Genomic DNA, 22959 nt, shown 5'->3' on the forward strand with positions numbered 1-22959 from the left:
CTCCACCAATCCTATAGTGAGAAGTAGGGCAAAAATTGCAATAACAGCAAAAGACAAGGGGTGACAGTGCATCACAGTAAGGAGACAGATACAGAAAGCAAAGACAGTCTATTTATTTCACTGGACCGTCAATTCCTCAAGCTTCTGTCCTCCGTAGATTAGTCAGCTTCCAGAGTGACTAAAGCAGGGCTGCAGTCTCCTGGAGCCTCTGGAGTTGCAGATTGCTTTTTCCATATGGTCAGCTTACACGGCGTGGATGGATCAGGAATACGCTCCCAGTTCTAGGATGCCGGCTTCACTCTGCTGTGGTGAATCCAGGAACCCACCTGGGCTACCTTTACTCTGTCTTACGGTTTCCCCATGCAGCTGTGGTATCTCCCCTTTGATGTCCCTGGTAATGCATGACTGCCACTCTTTTAGGGGCCCACACAGTGTCTAAGACTTCAAGGATTTCCTTACCATGTTTTATGTCCTTCCCTCCTGAGTTTATTAGACCCTTCTCTTTCTGTAAGGCTCCATGTACATGGAGGGTGGTGAAGGTATATTTAGAACCTGTGTATATATTAACACGTATCCTTGCTGCTAGTTGGAGGGCTTGGGTTAGCTCAATGAGCTCTGCCTTTTGTGCCAAAGTCCCCTTTGGCAGGGGCCTGGCTTCAATGACAGAATTCAGGGTCACCACAGAATAACCAGCAAGGCGCTCTCCCTACTTTACAAAACTGCTACCATCAGTGAAATGTTCAGCATCAGGATCTTTGAGGGGCTGATCCCTCAAGTCTTGTTGGCTGGAGAACACTTCATCCATGACTTCGATGCAGTCATGGTCTGGCTGGCCTGGCCCGACAGGAAGTAGGGTTGCAGAGTTTAGGGTCCACACTATTTCTAGGTGAATGTGTGGGTTCTCACATAGCATTCCCTGATATCTGACCATCCTGGCATTGGTTAGCCATTGCATTCCATTAATGTCAATATTCAGTGTGGCACTCAGACTGTCAATTCTTGTCCCATAGTTAACTTGTCAGCCTCAGACACCAAGAGGGCCATGGCTGCCAGTGCCTGTAGGCAGGGGGGCCAGCTTGGGCCACGGAGTCAAGCTGCTTGGAGAGATATGCCACCAGGCGATGCCATGACCCCAACATCTGAGTTAGGACCCCCACTATAATACCAATGTGCTTGTGGACATACAGAAATAAAGGCTTGGTCATGTCTGGGAGACCCAAACCAGGCACATTGGTAAGGGCTTGCTTTATTTCCTCAAAGGCCTTTTGCTGTACTGATTCCCACATCAGGGGTTCCCTCTCTCCCCCCACTTTGTAGCCTCAGAGAGCGGTTTTGTCAGGACTGAAAAATTAGGTATCCAGATTCTACAGAAACCTGCAGCCCTGAGAAACTCCCGAACCTGGCGTCGGGTTGTTGGGGCCGGGATCAAGCAAATGGCCTGCTTCCTCTCTGGGCCAAGTTGGCGCTGCCCCTGGGACAGATGGAAGCCAAGATATTTAGCCTTTTCTTGACAGATTTGGGCCTTTTTCCTCGAGACCTCATAACGGGTTTCCCATAGGAGGATGAGGAGCGGCTGAGTCCCTTCCATGCAGCCCTCCTGGGACCTTCTGGCTGCAGTAAGTCATCCACGTACTGAAGCAGGACGCAGACATGTTGATCCTCTGGGAAGGCTTTTAAGTCAGGGGCTAATGCAGTGCCGAAACTGGCTGGGGAGTTTTTGAAGCCCTGAGGCAACCTGGTCCAAGTCAACTGGCTCTTGTCACCATTTTCAGGATCCTCCCTTTGGAAGGCAAAGATCATTTGGCTCTGGGGGGGGCCAAGCGGATGCAGAAGAAGGCATCTTTAAGGTCCAAACAGGTGAAGAAGGTGGCTTCAGCAGGAATCAGCCCAAAAAGTGTATAGGGGTTTGGGATCACTGGCTGTATGGTGATGGTGGCCTGGTTTATTGCCCGCAGGTCCTGAACCAGCCCATTGTCATCTGTGCCCGGTTTTTGGACAGGCAAGAGGGGGTGTGTTCCAAGGTGACTGGCACAGCCAGAGGATCCCTTACTTAAAAGTCTCTCCAGGTGCTTTTGGATCCCAATCTGTGCCTTGCGAGGGATGAAGTATTGTCTCTGGCAGGTGGACTCTGCCCTGGGCTTCAGTTCCACAACCACAGGGGGTATGTTTCAGGCTAGTCCTGGTAGGATGTCTTTGGCCCACACCCCTGGGATCTTAAAGGGAAGCTCAGGCACAGGTTGTGGTTCTTCCTTGAGACTGTAGAGACACCACTCTTCTCCTTGAGGAATCGTGAGAGTCATAATCTTTGCTTCTGGTTTCCATAGGGTCAGAGCAGCTTGTCCCCAAGAGTTGAAAGTTACCTGGGCCTGCAGCTTTCCAAATAGGTCACGGCCCATTAAAGCCACGGAGCAGTCAGGAGGTACAGGAACTCATGAATGACTTCATGGCCACCTAAGTTGTATCGCTGAGGCAGCAGGAAGGGATGCGCGTCTGACTGCCTGTGGCCCCCATGATGGCGGCTTGTCTCTGTGAGAGGGGCCCACAGGTCAGGTCACTACCAATTGTTCTGCTCCAGTATCCACCATAAAGTCAATGGGTTGGCCCCCACATTCATTCAGACCATGGGTTCCTGGGGGCCTAACAAAATAGAGTCTGGTCTGTTCTAGTCCTCCTCATAGCCTTCCATGGTGGCTAGCCCCACAAAATCGCCTTTGGGGACCCCATGAGGCTGTGGGGCCGTTTGGTAACAGCCCTGGACCACATGGCCTCTTTCTGCTTGGGGCCTTGCTGAGAATTGTCTGGTTGCTGGGGGCACTCACTTTTCCAGTGGCCCTCCAGTAAGCACCCTGATTCCTTCCTAATTTTGCTCTGGGGCAAGACCCTCCTCCCCGTCGTCGTTCCCTTCTGGCCTCGACCCTTTCCCTGTGGAGCACCTTTCTGGGAACATTCAGACTGCTCTACCAAGGCAGCAGCTAATAAGTCTGCCTTTTTTGCACCTTTTGGCATTCTTCCCTCCATGCGGCCTCCTCACGGTTAATAAATACCTGGGTTGCTACTTCTAGCAACTGACTGCCATTCATGCCGGTGAAACCCTCTAGTTTTTGCAGCTTGTGCCAAATGTCCCTCTGGGCTTTACCTACGAAAGTGGCATTAACCATCCACTGGTTAGTGGGCGCTTCTGGATCAAATGGGGTGTAGAGAGGAAATGCCTCATGCAATCTTTCATAAAACTGGCTCGGGCTTTCCTCAGGTCCCTGGAGCACTTCTAATGTTTTAATCATATTTATGGCCTTTCCCTCCTCCACCCTCCACCCCCGTTCCTCATGCCATTTAGAAGGGCTTCTTGATACTGTTTGGTCCTTGCAAACCCTCCATCTATACTTGAGTCATTTGGGTCCTATTTGGGGTCCTCCCCAGGAAAGTGAGCCTGAGCGTAGGTTTGGGGGTTCTAGTGTCCCAGCCAGGGCACTCTCCTCTAACCATTTTAGGGCTGCCTGGGTAATTTGGCGTCGCTCCTCCATATCGAAGAGGGTCAGAAGAAGGTGGCGGCAGTCTGTCCAGGTAGGTTTTTAGGTTTGAATTATGGACTGCATTAGGTCAGCCTGGGGTTTCTCTGTATAAGAGGGGGTATGGTGCTCCCAATTTAGGAGATCTGTAGTGGTAGAGGGTTGGTACACAAAACACACTGGCCTCCTTGGATCTGGCCTTTCTGATCATAATAGATGGGTCCCCTGGTTTCCCTCAGTCGCAACTGTAGGGCTCCCGGGTGTTGCTGCAGAGAACTGCTGCCTCTGCTGGCCTGATTCTCTAGTTGCCTTCTAGGAGGCTTATGTGGATTTGAGACTAGCAGTCCGGTGAGTCAGTCACATTCAGGGAGGCCAGTGGTGCTAGAGGTGGTGAGGCCTCGGGACTAAGAGCAGGCTCTCGATGGGGTTTCAGCAGCTAGGGCTGCTGGGGGGATGGGGGCACAGATGACAGTGAGGGGTACACTGCGCGTATGGTGGTGGGGTTTCTTCAGGTTCTCCCGACAGTATGGGCTTTTAAATTTCTGGCCGATGTTTGGAGGAAGCTGTGACGTGAGCCATCATAACTTTACAGCTCTCTTTAATATAGACTTTTAGCCAAGGCATCCGGGATAGGACCAGGTTTTGCCAACAGTAAATGTAAGGAAATTGGTCAGGGTGGCCCGGGTCCCCCACAATGACCCTGAACATTCCGCCAACTACTTCCTTATCAAGTGAGCCCTCGGAGGGCCAGCCCACCCCAAATGATGGCCAATCAATTTCACAGAATGTCCGGAGCTTTCCAGGAGTTAATTTCACCCCATATATCCCTTTTTGAAATTCTTCAACATATACTCTACGGGAGTGGATTTACTCTTCTTTCCACCCATTTTCTCCCCCTAACAGACAACTTTAAGGCACACGCGGGGAAAACGAGGAAGGAGGGGGACTAATTTGGAGAGGACGCACACTCGCTTTGTCCGCTTCCGGCCGCTCCCCTCTCGGAGATATTTCAGGCGCCTCTTAGCCCTGGCGGGTTCAGTTTCAACCCCTGACCCGGATGAGACTCCTGAGGAAGTCTGACACTGCCTTAAGCTGTATGAGGTTGCTCCCGAACTGGGGATCAGGACTCGGCACTCTGGTCAGGTCAGAACCTTTCCGTTGTCTGTCTCATTCACACGCATATACACGACTCCCACCCACCGCCCTGTATTCAGACCCTTAGGGTTGCGGCTTTATTCCTCATCCTTTGTGAAACTACTAGGGCAGCTCTGGGAGGTGGTCAAACTCTCGTTCTTACTCTTAGGGGCAGGTGTCCCGAAACAGTCCCGGGTTCTTACCAGTCTGACCGTGGCGCTCTCTAAGCTGATTCCTGGGCCTCACAGGTCCCCTTGCGCTCACACGGGGTCCCGGCCCCGGTGAGCCGGGATAGGCTTATCTCCTACGGACAAGCAGTCCGCTGGCGCCAGGTGAGGTCGCTTCTCCTGGCGCTCTGAGGTTCCTACCGCTGCCGCAAAGGAGGTGGAAACGCACCATCTTCGAATCCCGAGGCGAGCCCCCAGGTAATGTAGCAGGATTCTCCCCAGAGAGTCGTGACGCCCGGGCTTTTCTTTCCGGCAAGTAACTTTATTCGTGCCAGCACTGGCTCAATTGGGTTCCTACCCAAAGAACTGAGCCCCGAGCACCACGTGGCTTAGTTTTTTTAATACATTTTCTACTTCTTTGTCTCCCATATATGGTAATACACAAACATGCCGTCTGATTAGGTAGGTGGTCTCATGTTACAGGGTTGTGAGGAATGTCACGTAGGCATATAGCCAGGTTGCCTTCCTTTATCCTGAGGTTTTTTTTTGTTTGTTTTTTTTTTTTCCTAACACATTCCTTAGGGAGGGGACCCTACCACAAAATATGTGATGTTTTTAAAGTTTTATTTATTTACTTGAGAATGACAGAGACAGCACAAGCAGGAAAGGGGCAGAGAGAGGGAGAGAGAATCCCAAGCAGCTCCACGTTGCGGGTACAGAGCTGGATGTGGGGCTTGAACTCATGAAACCATGAGATCATGACCCGAGCCGAAACCAAGAGTCGGTCGCTTAACTGACTGAACCACCCAGGTGCCCCTCAAATATGTGACTTATACATATTTTCTCCTAGTTGTTTTCCCATTCACTTAATGGTGTCTTTTGTAGAAGAAGTTGTAATTTTGATGAAGTCCAGCTTATAATTTTTTTATCTTTTCAGATCATGGTTTTGGTGTCAAGGACTCATTGTCTCATTAAAAGTTACAAAGATTTTCTTCCATGTTTTCTTTAAAACTTTTGTAGTTAATATTTCACATTTAAATTTATGATCCATTTTGAGTTGGTTTTTGTATTGTGAGGTATATATTAAGGCCTTTTTTTTTTTCCATGTGGATGCCTGTTTGTTCTGATTGTTGAAAAGACTATCCTATCTCCATTGAATAGTCTTTGTCAAAAATAAATTGGCCCTATTTATATGGGTCTATATCTGGATTCTTCTGTTCTGTAAATCAAGTGTCTATCCTTTTGCCAATACTAAACTGTTTTAATTTATGTAGGTTTATAGTAAGTAATGAAATAAAATTTTATTTGATTATTCTTCCACCTTTGTTCTTCTTTTTCCAAATTGTCTTGACTATTCTAGCTCCTGTGTCTTCCTACATATATTGTAATATTAGCTTGTTGGTTTCTACAAAGAAGCCTGGTAGTGTTTTGACTTGGATTTCATTGAATTTATAGATCAATTTGGGAAGAGTTGACATTTTAACAGTATGAAGTCTTCTCCAACTTGTTTTTTTTTTTTAACCTTCATAATTAAGTCAGTATTTAAATTTGTTTTTGTAGTCACTAGTTGTTTAGCTATTTCTGTGTTTTTCAAAGTGTTTTGTCCATCATTACCTCCTACAAACTGTGCTGTGCTTCTCCGTTTAATATCCTTGCTTCTGAAGTATATTCTTCATTGTGACTGTCTGTAAGTAAAATGGGTGATTCTGGGAGTGGCTAATTTTTTCAATATTTGTGTGCCATATCTTTATTTCATTCTCATTCTTATGTAATAAAGTATCTAGGTATAGAACTATAGAGTATTCCTCTATGTATTGAAATATCACTTCAAACTCTTTTATCCTTTAATACTGTTTTTAAAAATATTAGTCTGATTAGTCTGCAGATTTTTTTCTTTTCCTTTTCTTTTTTTTTTCTGTTTGCTTTGTTTTAGTATTCTGCATTGTCATCATGATGTGTTTACACATAATTTTAAAAGATTTTCTCCTGCTCAGGACTCATGGTTGTGGAATTTATGGATTCATGTCTTTAATCAATTCTGGGAAACTCTTAGCCATTATTTCTTCAGGAATGCCTCACTTTCTTCCTCCAAATGACTCTAGAAGAGTGCTGTGTCCGCGTGTGCCTGTGTGTGTTCACACATGAGCTTGCAGTCTTCTCATATTTTCCATCTCTATACAGGATTGTCTGAGCAATTTCTTTAGATCTGTTCTTCAGTTTACTAATTCTTTTGTCATTTTGTCAGTTTTTATCACATCTATTGCTTTTTATTTTATTATATTTTTCATTTCTAGAAATATTATTTGGTTGTTTTTAAAATCTGTTGTTCATTTTTCTTGATGTTTTGTTCCTAGGGATTTTTATTCTTTCTTTTTTGTCTTTATTCATTTTTTGTTGATTTTTGAGATATTTTTAGATAGCTGTATTGTATAAATTTTCTCTAGATTCTTTTCCTGGTGCATATTCCATCTGTTGACTTTTAGTCAGGTGGCTTTTCTGCAGGTGAATTCTGCAGTCGTTTGGGAGGTAATAATTGGGAGAGCTTTACAGTTGTTGGGGTAGCAAATCTCTGGGATCAATTGTTATGTAATTTTCTGATCTTTGGACAAAAAAATGTGTACAATGTAAAGGCCTGTGCTTTTGATTTCTCGTGAGAGGGTTTTTTTTTTTTTTTCTTTCCTCACATACACTATGCCAGAGGATAGAGGGGTTTTTTTTCTTTCTTTCTTTTCTATTATCTTTTACCTCCTTCCATCTGTCATTCCTTTCTATGGCCCCAAAGCATTGTGTCAGCTCCCCATGGTGAATGCTGTTTGTTTATGGAACTGGGCAACTTCCTTTATTTTCTTACAAGTTGAAGTATTTATTTCAAACATTCTGTTGTTGTTAAATGCTTGGTAAAAATTACTGTTAGCAGTGTCTGCCACCTTGCCCTAAGAAATCTATAGTTTATTCGTTGCTTGTGTATCCTACCCCACCAGTCCTTCAACATAAGTACCATTTATTATGGATTTTTTTCTTCCATAATACCTAGTATAGTATTTATGTGTAGTAGATGCCAAAAATTGCTTGTTGAAGGGATGAATACAAAAAGTGAAGTGTGTGTTCCAGGATTCTCTGGTAAAATGGAGACGAAGTTATTTCTAGATATGTGGTAAGAATAGAAGAATAAATATATCACTGTGGCCAGATCAAGTGTGTCTGTCTCCCCAGATTCATCCTCTCTGCGCTTTTCTGCCATATTCTGTGGCCTGGGGAGACTAACCTCTATGAATGAATCGTCTAGGCTCTCTGGCTCTCTAGCTTCCACTGGGGATGGGTTAATGAGAAGCACCAGTAAGAAAAGAATACGTCAAAGTAGGGTTTCTCAAACTTTAATATGCATGCAAATTACCTGTGAATCTTCCTGAAATGAAAATTCTGAATCATTAGGTCTGAGATGTAGTCCGTGGTACTGCATTTCTTTTTAAACTCCTGGGTGATTTCTGTTGATGTTCTGGAGACCACTCTGTAAGTGGCAGGGGTTAGAGTATTTTTCCTTATTCTCTCCCTTCCTTGGGTGTCTACATTCCAGCACTGGCTGTATGCATCCCTCTTTGACAGTGGTTTTCTACCTTAGCTATACATTAGAAATATTATATGAGGTTTTTGAAAACCTGATTTCCTGGCTACATCCCAGATATTTTACATCAGAATCTCTGGGGGCGGGACCCAGGTGTCAGTAATTCTTCAGCTCCAGTGTACAGCCAAGGTTGAGAACAATGGATAGATCTTTGACTAGAGGTTCTGTTGGTTGGCCTTCTTTCCATGGCTACAACTCTCCAAAGGCAATGATAACCCTGTTTCCCTCACTCCTTGCCCCTTCAGATCTGTGAGTAGCAGTTGTAACTGGTTATTTCTAGTTACAGAGTGTCTAAACCTCCTATTTTGGTTCCCTTAACCTTGCTCACATCTCTATAAATAGTCCCTTTAATGAATTATAGTCCCCTTATCCATGGTTTTGCTTTCTGTGGTTTCAATTACCCGTGGTCAACCACAGTCCGGAAGCAAATGATGATCCTCCTTCTGACATATTGTCAGAAGGTCAATAGTAGCCTAACACTAGGTTATAATGCCTGTGTCATTCACTTTACTTCATCTCATCAGGTAGGCATTTTATTGTCTCACATCATTACAAGAAGAAAAAGGGTGAGTACAGTACAATAAGATTTTGAGAGAGAAAGGCAACATTCACATACTTTTATTATAGATGTTGTTGTAATTGTTCTATTTTATTATTATTGTTGCTAATCTCTTATTGTACCTAATATATAAATTAAACTTTATCATAGGTATGTACAGGAAAAAACATAGTATATAATGGGTTTGGTATTATCCGTGGTTTTAGGCATCCATCGGAGGTCTTGGAACATATCCCTTAAGCATAATGGGGCAGACAACTGTTGTATCATTAAACTCCCAGATCTTCCCTGCCACAACTCTAGCTGATATTTAAAGATAAGAAATTTGATTTTTGATTTTGTAGGTAATTGGGAAACCAGTGTAATCTTAGGAATAGTGTCAAGTTCAGAATTGTGCATTAGGTATTGCTTTCAGATGAAACTTTTCATTTCACATACTTTAAATTTAGAAGTATGGACTTTTATTATAAGATACCAAGCTCAGATATTTTTTAACTGTTCTGCTAAAAGTATGACTTAAGCTAACACTGATTTTTTTGAAATTAGAGAAAAAGAGTAATATAATAGTGATTTAGTTTCTAATTACTATTGTTCTTTAGCTGTGATGTAGCCATAACTTAGTCTGTAGATCGGATTGATTTCTTCCTCATAAGGATTTTCTTGAACTTGTGCCTTTAGTAAAAAGCTGACTCAAGTCACCATGCTATTGCTCTCTTGGTTTTCCTCAGAAGGTACTGGCACTTCCATTGCTTTGTAACTCACGGTGTCGTCACTTGAAATAGTGTGTTTGAATTTATTTTTTCTTCTTGAGTACTACCCATTTCCTTAGCGTTCACATCTCAAGAACTCCCTGGATATTCTGACTAAATTGCCATTTTAAGAGGCTCTCCATTTCAATTTCTCAACTCTCTACCAATAATCCTGCTTTTAATCCTAGCAAAGGACTTTCCCTACAAAGACCCATAAGCCATCATCATTCCCCAGGAGAAAATTATTCTCTAATCTTCCCCTCAATTTCTTCTTGTAAACATTGAGCCTCTGGCACTCTACCCAGAGTGTTGTTAGCCTTTTGTCTCTTCTTCCATATAAATGGGTTTTTGCAATCAGACTTGAGTATAATCTTGAACTGAACTCAAGTGAACAAATGATTTCCTCCCTGCTGTTGTATTACAACTGTGTAGTGGAAAAAAAAGGGGGGGGGGCGCTTATAATTTCTTTTCACTACTGAGAACAGGGTGAGGGGTTGCTGCTACTAATCCTACTTCAGGGGTACTGCCCTGTTTTTAAGATAGGTGTTAAAAAAATACCAACTTGGGGCGCCTGGGTGGCGCAGTCAGTTAAGCGTCTGACTTCAGCCAGGTCACGATCTCGCGGTCCGTGAGTTCGAGCCCCGCGTCGGGCTCTGGGCTGATGGCTCAGAGCCTGGAGCCTGTTTCTGATTCTGTGTCTCCCTCTCTCTCTGCCCTCCCCTGCTCAAACTCTCTCTCTCAAAAATTAATAAACATTAAAAAAAATTAAAAAAAAATACCAACTTGAGAAAGTGGTTTTTGAATGAAGCAGTGTTTTATAGCTCTAGCTATAGATTTAGATGCTCTAGTGCAGCCCATTTGGGAATATTCTCTTTCTCACTGCAATTTCTTCCTTCTGTTTCATAAGACTGGGGAGAAGATGGAAGGTCGTTTAGAAGTTTGGCTATAACATGATGACAAATAATCATGTTGGCAGGTGACTTCTCTGTTGTGTGATAGAATATATCGGTTTGAAAAAAAATTTAGGAAATATTTCACTGGAGCCTTCAGAAAGAGAGATATGTATAAGACACATTTGTCCAGGCCTTTTTGGAACCGGTTATTCCTAAAGGACCTGCTTGCTGCTATGTAGATGCAATCTGAAAGATTGAAAAATTAAAACCATCAGTGTGCACTGTGAAAGAAAATGAGCTTCTTAGGCTTTAGTGGACTTTTAAATATGTGAATTTTTTTGTAGGCTAATTCAAATGTTAATAAAAAAGATAAGAGAATTGATCTGAATGTCTTTATTCTTATACTCATAAACCAAATTCTGCACATTAGTTCAGAAATATTGAACCTTTAACCAATTATAAACACCTCTTTTCTAATTATTTAGGTTGAAATACTTCTAAGGATTGCATCTAGGCATGCAGTTATTTAAATGAATGTTTTTGTAAGGTTTTTTTTTTCTATAATGTCTTCAATTTTTTTCTTTTTTAAAACTTAGAAATGTTTCAGGTGTTTTGGGATGTTCTTGCAGCTATTCATGGGAAATAGATGAAATGATTAGTAACAAGCTAATGGATAACCTGGTTCTGTAGTATGTCCTTCATATTCTGTGTGTAGGTACAGATTTCTAAGAGAATAGTGAAAATAATACTCACATGAACCATCTGTGCTAAAGGAAAGCCCCAGAGGCAACACAGATCCCAAACAACCATTCATACAAATCCACTGGTTTTGGAATTATGTTTGTTTTCTTAATTATGTTTTGCTGAAGACCAATATTAAAAGCAGTTTGCCAAGGAAAAGACCAAGGAGCTGTTTTAGAATAAAGAAGGAGAAATAACAACTGAATGCAATACATAATCCATGATATTTGGGGCCATGAAAACATTATCGTGATACTTGGTAAACTCTGAATGAAATCTATAGATTGGATAATACTACTGTATTAATGTTAATTTTCTGATTCTGATATTTGTATGTAGCTTGGTAAGAGTATGTTCTTCTTCATTAGGAGTCCACATAGTGTTTAGGTCTAAAGGAGGATCACATCTGTAACTTATTCTCAAATGATTGAGAAACATGTCTGTTTGCATATACACATCGCATACATGTATATGTTAGGCATATACATATGCGTGTATGCCTGCACATGTGTTTACATGCATACAAAACAGATAAAGCAAATACGGTAAAATACTAGCACTTGGGTAATGTGGATGAAGTCTATACGGGAATTATTTTTTAATTAATTAGTTAATTAGTTTTTTAGATGGAAATTATTTGAGTCATTCTTGCAACTCTTTTCTGTGAGTCTGAAGTTATGTCAAAATTAAAAATGAAAAGAGACAAATAGAAGCCACTCTGAATGTGCTTGACAAGGGAACAGGTTACTCAGACACAATAGATAGCAAGAAAAACCCAATCATTCATAGGAGACTACAGGTCCTATTAAAACTTAGTGAACACTTATAAGTCTATATATTTTCTCATATGGATGTTCTTCAGAACCGCAGCTAAATTTTCATTCAGGAAATTATGTTCAATGAATTAGAATAAATCCAACCAGAAAGTAGGAAGTAGTCATTTCTGTAACATTTTACCTTGTAGTCGTTGGCAAATGCCAAGCTGCCATGAGTGGATTAAATATAATGGTATATGTTTATTTTCATGAGAACTGATACTTTTCAGATGTTTGTTTTATTAGTCTACCTACTGTTCTTTTTTCTGGTAAATGAAAATACTGGGTCCTGTTAATTTCAGAGTAAACAGGAAATGCAGAGTGGATTCTTTATAGGTATGTTTCTTTGTTGTTAGATTTGCTAATTCTCATGAAAAATTAAATGCATTAAATGAGGAGGAATAGTTCTACTTTATAGTCTATTCATCGAATCTTCAAAACATTTTCCACCTTTGTGTCAGACATTCTTACTCAGTATGTATTTCCCCACAGGACCCCATCTTCCTTGTCCCTAGACCCATGTGCCTCAAGGCAGGTGACCTACTTCCAAGGCAAGGAGCTCTCCTAACCCAGTCACAGTGATCCCATTTCTCTTGCCAGTGACTGGTTTAGGCACCAACATATAGCTCAGTTTTAGCCAAAGAAAAATGCTGATTAGGATTTAAGGAGCCCTGAATTTACTCCTGAGGAAGAGACATTTTGCTTCCTCACCGTGGAGTCTAGGTATGAAATTTGGAACTATGTAACTTTCTGAGGGCAAAGCTGGGGGAAGGATGAGAAGGTGGAAAGATGGAAAGACTCTGGGTGCTGGGTGACACCTGTAAGCTGCTGAATCAGTCAGCCCTAGCACTAGAATTGCCTTATGGCTTACAATCTGTGTTACTTGCAGGCAAATGCATGCTAACCTATTATTATATATTCTGGAAATTTCTTACAAAATGTTTTTTTTTTAATGCCATAATTTATTATTAAAAAACCAGTTCATTCATCAAACCAACCAGATGATATAGAGACAGAAAGAGAGAGCAAGCAGGGGAGAGGGGCAGCAGGAGAGAGAGAATCTTAAGCAGGTTCCATGCCCAGCACAGAGCCCAACACGGAACTTGATCCATAAACTATGAGATCATGACCTGAGCCAAAATCAGGAGTTGGATGCTTAACCCACAGAGCCACCCAGGCACTCCTAGATTGTTTTTATTCCAAGTAACAGACCCTTTGAGAAGCAAATGAAGACTACCAACGAATTCAATTTTGTAGGAGTTTTAGGGAATAAATAACTCTCAGTTCTTAGATTAAAAATTTGAAAATTTAAATCTTATAGACAGAACTTTCTCTGCATGACCTACAAGTACACTTTTGGTCACCGTCCTGATACCAAGTCCAACATAATAAAATGTAAAATTTTGAAGTGCAGCATGGTGCGGTGCTCCATTTATCACATTGTGGTTGGACTACAATATTTGGTTGTAATTTAGTGGAACTGCAACCAGAAACTTAAATAATTGAACTATAATAGAATAGAATGAGTAAAATCAGAGTAAACTGCATGTACAAAGGTAAGTTTCATGAAACTGTTTGAGTAGCGGATTTGTGTATTGGGTTATATCATAGAATGTATTTCTCACTGTGTTTTGGTCATTGGTATGGCAGAAAAACGTATGCTCTGTAGCAAGACAGATTTGGCTTCAAATATCTAACTTAACTGGCTTCTTATCTGGAAGAAAGCATGGAACCGTGCCTACAACATAGTAAGCACTCACAAAGCAGTGGCCCTTCTTTCCTGCCTCTTTCCACAGGCTCCCTCCTCCCCTTTGCCATGTGGACTTGAACTTATGAAACCATAGAGTAAAGCAGCACTGGCATTAGCAAACAAGGTCTCTTCCAACAAACAGATGCAACTGTTTTATGTATTATATATTTATCCAAGCTTGAAACACCAGGAGCACATTGAGTGACGGGAGTCCTAAAGCAAGGGATATCAATTTTATTTAAACTACGACAAATTGAATCTCCTCTGAGTTCACAGCTAAGAAATCATTCTGGCCTAGTCTTAAAATAACAGATATTTGATTAAAACTATTGATTGTTTTCAGTTTGGGTTACCTCAGCAGAATGACACACTATCCATTAAAAATGCTGGTGTGACAGGGTGCCTGGGTGGCTCGGTTGGTTAAGCATCTGACTTCCTCTCAGGTCATGATCTCGCGGTTCGTGGGTTCGAGCCCCGCGTCGGGCTCTGTGCTGACAGCTCGGAGCCTGGAGCCTGCTTCGGATTCTGTGTGTGTCTCTCTCTCTGTTTCTCCCCCACTCACATTCTGTCTCTCTCTCTCTCTCTCTCAAAAATAAATAAAACTTACAAAATTAAAAAAAAATGGTGGTGTGAGGACAGTGGGCTACTCTGGCACGCTGAGCATCTGAGCTGACTGACTGGTGCTCAGATGTCACCAGACCAGGTGTGCCAAGGCCACGGGCCCCTGTCAGAGGTGAAGGAGGGGGAATAAGAAGATAAATGCATTATCTCACGATAACCATCGCTGTTCCACAGAACCCACATTACCACAGGAACAGATCCTTTATGTTTTTTTTTTTTTCTTCTTCCTCCAAGTCCCATGTTTTTATTTGGTATTATTCACCTTAACTCCTTGTTTACTGTGTGGAATGTTCCTGTGAATCTCAGGGAGAAGAAAAAAAAAACATATTTGGTTTTGCTGACAGAATTATAACAAAAAAAATAGACTGATTCTGCTCTTGCCCTCCCTCCTGGTTTCCTTCCTTTCTCTTCCTCTTCCTCCCTCTCCTCTTTCCTTTTCTTCTTCTTTAATACAACATCTATCTTTGTGCCTGAACTTTGTGAAACTGCTGAGTTAGTCAAGGCAGTAAATCAAACCGGTCCCTTTTACCTCTAGAATATACGAAAGCATCCTTCTGCCATTGAGCTGGCACCCATGGTGGGATCAAGTGCTACTGTTAACAGGAAGGCAGGAAAGTACATTATCACTTCAGGGCTGTCATTACCAGAGGGTTTCAGTGTGAACTATGGCATTCAGAGAGAGAAAGCAGGCCAGAGAGAAAAGGAGAGGCTGGATGAGCCAGAGAGGGAGGGAAATAAAAAAGCAAGATTTTGTCTGTTTGTTTATGAGGCTGACCAGAATGGCAGTGGTATTGATAGTAGAAGAATTCAACTCGAATGCAAAATGTGATACTGCTTTCATTTAAAAGGTGATTACCATAGCCACCTTCCTCTTTAATCCCATAGGTACACATATGAAAAACACAGGCTCAGCCACACCCATGGCTTCTGCTGATCAGTTCATGTGCATCTTAAATCTGTCAAGACAAGATCTTCTCTTTAGTTATAAACCTCAACATATATATTTTTAGTACCAGAGAAATCCCAAAGAAATCAGCTCATTTTATTTTTTTTCTTGCTGCTTGTAGAAGAAACACATTTTAAGATTTTTTTTTACCAGTGTTCTAAATTTTAAAATTTAAAGAAATCACTTATCTAATGTCTCAAATTATAACAATAAAATGGCTAAAGATATGAGAGTGCTTTAGATTTTTTAACTTAGTTCATAATACAGTTGCCAAGTGCTGTCTCTAAATAATGTTATCACCATCTTATAATGGGGGGATTTTGCTGAAGGCAAAGGAGAAAAGTTCAGAATCTGGGGTTTTGCTTCCTTCATTCCTTTATACCCAGGTTGCTTAGCACAGACACTGAGCTCTTACCGGAGAGCAATTATAATCATTTTTGTCTGTTTCTTCGAAGTCTGTTTTCTGTCTGGTTTCTGTTGTGCAACATATCGGATAAGCAGATCCTTAATGAGTTCAAAGTCGGCTAGTTAGTTCCTGGATGTGTAGCAGGCCCTTTTAATCTGGTTATATGTAGCAGGTTACTCATTTTTCCTATATCTACCCTCCACCCTGCCTATACTAAGGTTTCTAATTTTATTGCAGAACTATTCACCTTTAGCAACAGAGAAATCATCATCATCGTTATTTTTTTTAGAACAATAGTGGTAAGCAAAGTGTTGTAGAAAAAGCAAACAGTGTGGAATAGCTATTATTATAGGGAAGAGCTACTATTCCCTGCAGGACCATCTGTTTTCCCAACAAAAAAATACAGTGCTTCTCTGAGTTATTTTTTAAAGGGCTTAAGCAGTCATTCAGATAATCAGACTTCATTGCTATGAAATTTCATCAAAGTGTACTCAATCCTTGAACTCATATCTGGGTCCATTTTGCCAATCAGATAAAACTTCCAAGGCTTTTTCCTAGAGGCATGAGGGTTAACTTGATCTTATTGCGTTGCAAAAGATTTTGTGCTACAAACCATTTTTCATAAAAGCTATTTGTTGTGTTAGGAGAACTCCAGACAGGCTCCTTATTAGAATAGATTTGGGAGGGGGGGATGGCATGCCCTGCTTTTTCACTTTGATGAAATGAAAATTCTTAGAAATTCTGTCAACTTAACAGCAGAAGAAATGAAGAGGCAAAAATGATACAGGGGAAATTAGCATCTTAGTAAGTAAAAATGTTATTTCTCATGAACAGACCAACAATCATTAAAAAAAAAAAAAAAATGAAAAACAGTCCTAAGGAGATCCCTGATGTGGAAGCACTGAATTCATTTGTCTTAAGATTGTCACTTGCTTCTGTTCTTTTCTTTCTTTTTTTCTTTTGTTTTGGATATAGAGATTGGAACCAAGCGACTCCTTTCTTTTTTCCTTTGTAGAGGTCAGCCACCCAACGCATGCCCACTCACATCCACACCAGCACAAACAGCCTTTGCATCAAAAAAGCACTAGGTGGTGCCCATTTTCTTTGCCGGTGAAAGTGCTGGATTTCCCCAAGGGAGTCACTCCAGAGAAGTTCATCAGCCCCCAGCCCCATAGAGTGCAGTCCTCTCCTTTGACAGATGACCAGAAGCATGGCGTCCCGTTCAGTCATTTCCCTAAAGTATCCTGGGGCTTGCCAGCTTTAGGACAGAGTTTTGGTTTGGGAAGTCAGTGGTTTTAAATGTGAAGGTAGGGGTGGAGGGTTGGTGGAGGCAAAAAGCTTTGAATATTCCCTTTGAAAATAAAGGATAAGAGGAATAAAGGCTGCAACCCTGCCATCTGTGTCTCTAAAAAGTCATGGCATAATATCTTTGCCAAGGCTCTCCTCCTGCCAGATCATCTAGACAATGCAGTGCTGGTTTAATTTTTCCCATTTTTACCCATAATCAAGCTATAAAAATAATAAAAGAAAATAAAGGTTAATCTTAAATTTCAATTTGCCTCCTCATGAAAATAATTCTTTGTCAAATGAAGTATGGTTAAACTGAAGATTTTGCATGCCTCTGTTCACCCCCATACCTACTGTTTGAAGAGGTGGCTTTAGATCACTGGGTTTATTCCGTAAAAAAAAAAAAAAAAATCTTATTAGGCACGCTTAACAGATTGTTGCTTTGTGAGCAAGAAGAGCAAATAACTGGCTAAGAAGATGTTTTCTTCAGGACAATTTTATCCAGGCGATATGCCCATCAGATTTGTTTTCGAATTTAGGAGCATTTAGAAGGTTCTTGTTCTTGTAAAGATCTGGTATCCGGCATCAGCAGCTGGGCGTGATCATACTATTGCCACAAAATGAAAAGAAGAAGAATATATTGACTTTTTTTTTTAGTTGAAATGGGCAAAATGATTGTCAGTCTGTGACCTATTCTCTGAAATTTGGCTGAATAGTGTTAATTTGTGAAAGTATATTTATTATGTTCTGAAGAGGGCAAGAAAATAGTGTTTTGAATGTTAAAAAGTAGGTTCTTGTAGTAAAACCTGAATTCTGCTTCCTAGTTGGTGAACCATACTCCAAAATACAAGGAAAATAAAGGTTGTTAGTAGTTTTAAAAAGTCGAACTAAGAAAAAAGCCTTATTATGAAACTACAAGAATTATTTCTGTGCTCTAGCTGCCCTGTCATATGTCATGACATGTGGCAGGTTGACTGCTCATTAATTCTATTTATATCAGTATGATAATCCACCCCACTGAGTACACATGTGTTAAAATATTCATAAATTATGTTTATTGCGAACAAATATACATTAAATGCCAAAAGAAGACCATTATTTAAAGACAAAACTAGTCAACAATCAAATAAGCATAGCCTTTTTACTGTCAGTCCACTACGTTATGTTTTATCAAATTCACATTAATTGCTTCTCCTTCCAGTGCCTCATAGGGAATGTTTATCTTTCGTATTTAAACTGTGCAGAAGACGTAGATGTCATTGAAAGGAATAAACTTGGGAAACAAAAGATGTCACATTACCTGACCAATAATGATATCAACTGGAACAAGCCATCTAAAGAGGAATGCACTTCTGGCCTCCGAAATTATTTTTAAAAATATGTCATTTGAACCCTAATACAGACTTGAACTGAACTTGAACTGAAATTGTAGACCAAATTAAATAAATCAGATAATTTTTTGATAAAAGGTTGCAAATAACAGTTTTGGGTTTATACATATTTTGGAAACAAATACACAAGGGATGGTTAATAAAATCTAGTACATTGAGAATGGAAACCAATAATTAAAATGTACTGCAGCACACTGTGTTTTAGAACTTATTACTTCCAAATGAAACAATCTTGAACTACTCTATTTTGAGTGATTTCAGGAAGTTGAAAAAGTTGAAGTGATTATTCTTTTTACAAGCTGCCTGTGCCGTTACAGACCACAGTTGAAAAGTTTGAATTTCTTGTCAAAATCCAAAGTAGCTTTAGTTAAAATATATTGCCTAACTTACCCAATTCATCATATTCTGAATTAATGCCATGAAAACATCTAGGATTATTAATTATTAGGACCACACTTAAGGTATAACTAAAATAATGGCCATTTGAAAAAGTTAACTGTGTTCTGGTCTAATAATCTATTTGCAATACTCCCTAGGAAACTTGTAAATTTTCAAAACTTTAACTATACTTAAAGGGACGCTTTTATTTCTAGAGAGAACTAGTAAATGGTGAGGAAAATAAAGTAGGAAATTCTGATTTTGTTTCATTGTTATCCTACCCTTCTTTTACGCAGCAGGGAAGGACACAACATGGACTTGAAATGCTTTTGAATGTTGCCAATACTTTGCTACAAAAAGGAGGCCATCATCCTTGGATTGTGTGTTAACTTCAGGTAAGATTTTAACTTCTTTTTTTAGATTTCAGCTTCATAGAAGCACAATTAACAAATTTAATTGTAAGATACTTAAAGTGTACATCATGATGATTTGATAGACATATGCATTGTGAAAGGATTTCCCCCATCTGGTTAATTAACACATCTGTCACTTCACTTATTCATTCATTCGTCCACTCACTTATTTGTGAGAACATTTAAGTTCTATTTCCTTGGCAAAAATCAATTATACAATACAATGTCCTCAACTATAGTCACCACGTTTTACACTAGATTCTCAGACCTTATTCATCTTCTAGCTGAAAGTTTGTACCTTTTTACCAACCTCTCCCTATTTTTGCCTTCCCCCAGCCTGCGGCAAACACTTTTTCATTCTGTTTCTATGAGTTTGAATTTCTTTTTTTTTGTTTGTTTGTTTTTATATTCCACAGAGAGGAAAGATTTTCTATGTAGTGATACCTCACAGAATGCTTTGTTGTCCACTTGCCCTTGGAAGAAAAATTTCTTTACTTAAACATTGTTTAAAGAACTTTATGGGTAGGGAATCTACCTATATAGATAGATGAGGAAACTATCATAAGGAAATCATTCAAAATATTAAAAAAGAGCCGTATGTATAAAATTGTCTTTCTAATGTTATTTATAATAAATGTCAGAAGGTGTTTTAGTATCTAACAATGGAAGCATGTTTAGAAAAATAATAACATTAATTTGGTGAAATATTATGTACTCAATAAAAATTATGGACAGCTAACCATAGGGCAAATGTGAAATAAAATATTAAGTGAAATTCAGGATACAAGATTAAGGTATAAAATGATTATAATAATATCAAGGCATGCAAATAATGAATCAGTAAAAGAGTTTGGACAAACATGTGAATCGTCATGTTAAGGAGAAAAACTGATTTTTTGGCTTCTTTTCAAACTTTTATTATGCTGTCTTACTAAAATCATTCAGAATGCATTTTAAAATTTCAAAGAAATTATTTGGAGGAAATCAGCAGTTAATTTACATTTTTTCTTTAGATGTCATAAATAATCACCACAGATTTTTGAAGAGAAATATTAGACAACTTCCACTTCCAAAAATGCTAACTTTGAAACTGGTATCCCAGTATGTGGTTTTTAGCAGTCAAACCTAATTTGCTTTTTACTGAGTCACACGGTGCACATATATTTTATTGGATAAGAATTCCCTTTTTTATTTTATTTTTTTATTTTGCTGCTTATTGTATTCAGCTCCAAACCACAGCATTTTCATCTATCAGTTCTGAAAAACACTGGGTAGCCATTTTAGAAAAAAATAAGTAAGTAAAACAAAACAAAAAAACAAATCGAAACATCACAAAACCCTCTATGAAGCTCTCTGCAAAGTTTGGGATGCACTTTCATGTGAATCTTGGCCTCTGTACAGCACGGCTGCACAATAATTTTCATCTGAGATTTGAACATATTGGAAGAACTGTAGCCTTCCTTTCTTTTATCCTGTCATTTCCCCCCCTGGAAGTGACGGGCATATGGCAGGCACCCTCCCTGGATTCTCAAACAACAGGAGGGACCTGATTTCAATTCCTACATCCTGTCATCAGTGACTCTCGGGATATTTTGTTCTTGCAAGGCTAAAGATGTGATTCGAATTTGCCATACGGACAGAGCTTAATGCGATGCCATTTTTACCACTAGAGCCCTCAATCAGTTAATTAAACATGATATAAATCACCGCATGTATTTGTAAAGTAAGATTAATATGGCAAAGTCAAAGTAAATGAGGAATCCTCCCCATCCTAGGAGTGTGAATCACAGATAGGAAGATTACACTTTTGGAAACTCAATACTTTTGAGCAGGCTTTGTTGGTTTAATCCCTTCGACTGCTTTGTGCAACATGAAACCTGGAGCTGTCATCTTTAGCCAAAATTTCGGCCATAACTTCCTCAGCTTTCACCCCATTATTGAAATCTGCATTCACAATACTTAACAAAGATCAAACCTTTCAGCGGACCACAGGGCAGTCACTTACCACCTGGGACACCAGAAACATGTTTAATAAATATTTCATTTTGTTTTAACATGAAGACTTCCCTAGTTTCCCATTTTTTTCTTTCCTGGGGAGCTGAGGGCTACCCCCAAGCTGCACATTCCATCACTGTGGTCAGTTAGGTTTATAGCCTTAATAAAAGGATTTTCCCCTTTCACGTGCTAGGGAGCCTTGTTAAACCAGAGCAATTACAGAAACACAAGATAGGTGCTCTGCAAAGATCAAAGCTCACCTAAAGACAGCTCTGTAGGAATTTGGAGCTTTCTTTGAAAAGCACTCAGTTTACAAAGTATAGAGGTATTAAACCCCAGGAATTAAAAAAAAAAAGCCTAGTTTCAAATAATGTTCAAAGTCTGACAGTAGTTAATATGGGACCTCCTTCAGCCGCTCTGTGTATTATTCCTAATATCTATTCACAGCATATCTATAATAGCTCCAAAGGAACCATTATGTTCAGAAGACATAGGCATATGATGGATCCTTAATACCAAATACATTACCTACTCAGTAGGTACATTTTAACCTCAATATCCTAGCTCAGGGGGAAGGGTGAGAAAATGGCCTGTAAATTTCTTTAGGAGGAATAAAAATGCAGTGTGCCTGGGCCTTATGCTTTGTGGCTCACTCAGTGGGATCACTAGAGGCTCTCCCAGGTGACAGTAGCACCTGCCTTTGGGGCCACGACACAACTCACACAACTGCTGTGGGGTGTTGATGCACCCAGTCTTAGGCAGTATGTTTTCCTCTACCTCTCTAGATTGTTGTCCTTCTTCCTTAAAACACACACACACACACACACACACACACACACACACACACACACGCATGCACATGCACATTGTGCTTGAAGGTTCCATTTCAGAATAACATTGATAAACCCTGAGTAGTTTAAACTCAGGCATGTGGCTGTGGGAGCTTTCAGGTGACAAAGGGTGGCGGTTTGAGTATTCCTTTCTTCATTTGGCTACCTGCAAGCCAAATGATTTCTTTTGTGTGCAGTATCTAAATATTACAGAGCAGTATAAATGGCCTCAACCTGGGATTTTGAATTCCATGCTTCAATTTAGGAAAATAAGTTATTTAAGTGGCAGCTATTGCCAGGAACATTTTGGTATCAATTTAGTGAACACCATTTGGGGGTTTTGGTGCCCAATAGCCTTAGCTTTGAAAAATGCAGAGATCTGTGCAAAGCCTTCATTTTACATCAGCATATCCATTTTAAAGAAAACATTTTTTAAATGTTTATTTATTTCTGGGGCACCCGGGTGGCTCAGTCGGTTGAGCGTCCGACTTTGTTCGGCTCGGGTCATGATCTCACAGTCTGTGGGTTCGAGCCCTGCGTCAGGCTCTGTGCTCAGCTCTGTGCTGGCAGCTTAGGGCCTGGAACCTGCTTTGGATTCTGTGTGTGTCTCTCTCTGAACCACCCCCCCCCCCAACTTGCACTCTGTCTCTCTTCTCTCTCAAAAATAAATTTAAAAAAATTAATGTTTATTTATTTTTGAGAGAGGGAGAGAGAGAGAGAGAGAGAAAGAGAGAGAGAGAGAGAGAGAGAGAGAGA

The 22959-nt window shown here is 40.3% G+C and overlaps 1 long non-coding RNA gene across 5 annotated transcripts in view; it reads left to right on the plus strand.

Annotated features, from left to right (window-relative positions):
• The window catches only part of LOC121019088 (uncharacterized), a 525799-nt gene that overhangs the window by 9211 nt on the left and 493629 nt on the right, over window positions 1-22959 (plus strand). For all 5 annotated transcript variants that reach the window (XR_005785440.1, XR_005785442.1, XR_005785443.1 and 2 more), the window contains exon 2: window positions 19262-19360. This is a non-coding gene — a long non-coding RNA (uncharacterized LOC121019088). The remainder of the gene's footprint in view (window positions 1-19261; window positions 19361-22959) is intronic.

This window comes from Herpailurus yagouaroundi, unplaced genomic scaffold, assembly GCF_014898765.1.
Source record: "Herpailurus yagouaroundi ecotype Mexico unplaced genomic scaffold, PumYag 221, whole genome shotgun sequence".
Lineage (NCBI taxonomy): Eukaryota > Metazoa > Chordata > Mammalia > Carnivora > Felidae > Herpailurus > Herpailurus yagouaroundi.